We start from the raw sequence: 2103 nt of genomic DNA on the forward strand, positions 1-2103 counted from the left end.
CCTGCCAGGTGGAGTATCCGGGGGCGCATCACCTGCCTGGGGGCACATCACCTGCCTGGGAGGTGCATCACCTGCCTGGTGGAGCATCACCTGCCTGGTGGAGCATCACCTACCAAGTGGAGTATCTGGGGGCCCATCACCTGCCTGGTGGAACATTACCTACCAGATGGAGCATCACCTGCCTGGGGGCACATCACCTGCCCGGGGGCGCATCACACCTGGAGTGTGGTCCCTCCTTGGGCGATGCTGGCTCTGTTTCAGGGGTGCTCCAGCCTCCTCTCCCATGGAGCAGCCACAGCCTGCATTCACCCTTCATCTCCCTGGTAAGAGAACTTGCCCCGCGGAGGCAAGCAAAGGAGGCTGGCGAAGGCCAACGTGTCTCCCCCGTACTCCGGACCGACCCTCCCTGCACGTCTCCGCCGAGCGGCGTTTCCGTCAACCCGGGGGAATAGGCCTCGGTCTTTGCAGAATTCTCAAGCTGTTGTAGGCTGCTCGTCGCCATCTCCATTTCCCCAGTGCCAACTCCCAGCGTGAGTAATTACCACTGCCGTGTCTCACAGACGCCGAGATAATGTCCACGTCCGTGAGCGTCGCCGGCGGGCAGCGACAGTTGCTGCAGCTGATTGCATAAACACAGGTTTGCATCGATCACGGCGCAGGCGAGTTGATGGTGCTGCTGCGGAATCTGGGCGCGCAGGGCGGGCGTGCAGGGCACGCGTGCCCCACGGAGGGCTAACACAACCCCCATGGTTGTGTTAGACACCCCCTGTTGGGGGCCCCCCGGGGCAGGGATGCCAGGACACTTCTAGCCTGGTTCTTGAAGTCGAGGGGCTAGTATTCTAGCTGGCCAGTCGGGCTGAGCCGTCCAAGGAGCTGCCAGCCCGCAGTTTCACCAGGGAGGAAGAGTTAACCCAAGCAAGTCCATGCTCCTAGGCCATGCGCGCCTGGGAGCCAAAGCAGGAGTGGACGCGCTGACCATCTCCGGAGCCCGCACAAGACCTCTGGCCTCCTTGTAGATTTGTCTCCAGGCTTCTGCGATTTCCTGGGGGGGCGGGTGCTGTTGGGGCTGACGGCCAAAGTCCAAGCCTCCTCCGGCTCCACTCTCCTTCCCTGACCCCTGTGGGCTGTCCACTTCCCCGGCCTCGAGAAGCTGGGGCCAGTGTGGCAGCCATATCCACTGGCCTCACGTTTACCGCACTGTGTCACCCACGTTCTCAGTGTCCACCTGACAGTGGCATGTCCCTTAGTGTCACCGCTCCTGGGTAGGGGCTCGGACATCCGAGAGCCCGGGATGGACAGCCGAGCCCTGCCGTCCAGAATCTCCCTCCAGTTCCATCTCGAGCCTCGGCTGGGGGTCTCAGTCTCGAGACCCTTCCTCGGCTTCCTCCCAGGAGATGGCTCACCTTGTTAGAAACCCCAACACCACTGTGAACCCAGGATGCACCCCCGTGAGCCTAGAGGGGATGGTCACCTGGCTGAGACCCAGGAGCTCCCACAGAACTGAGAATTTCCTGAGCAGTGCTCAAAGTGGTCAATTCCTCCTGAAATTTGGTGAGCTAATTTGGCTCTTCCTGCACCTGTTTGTGTAAGAACCTGGGATGGTAGGATCAGGGGAACCAGTCAAGTGGACACTTGATTTGGGGCAAAAGCTTCTGAGGCAGATGTTACCTTTCTTGCTGGTAGAACCCCAATTTGTGTTCGGGTACCGGCTGTCTTGTGGTTACATGCTCAAAGAAGGTGACCCCAGACCCAGATGAAGGGGAGACTGGTCTGAACCATGAAGCTGGTGCATTTTTCTGGCCCCTGGTGGTTTGCTGGGGACGGTCACAGGCCGTGACTGCGACCCTTAGTGCAGCAGGGAGGCGTTTGGAGAGAAGCGAGGGTGTGGGCTTCCCGAAGCCTCTTACGCTCTAAAATTGCACATAAGGAACACAGATGGTTCCCTTGATGCTTCTGCGATTCAGGGAATTAAGGTGTGATGCCTGGAGTAACTACAGCCACATTGACGCTGTGAGACAAACCAGCAGGTAGAAGAGAAATATGGAGTCATCTGGGGCTTCGGCTGCAGAAATCACCACCACGGGCTGCCCAACTTCAGGGCTC

This window comes from Condylura cristata, unplaced genomic scaffold, assembly GCF_000260355.1.
Source record: "Condylura cristata isolate star-nosed mole 26May11 unplaced genomic scaffold, ConCri1.0 scaffold00002, whole genome shotgun sequence".
Classification (NCBI taxonomy): domain Eukaryota; kingdom Metazoa; phylum Chordata; class Mammalia; order Eulipotyphla; family Talpidae; genus Condylura; species Condylura cristata.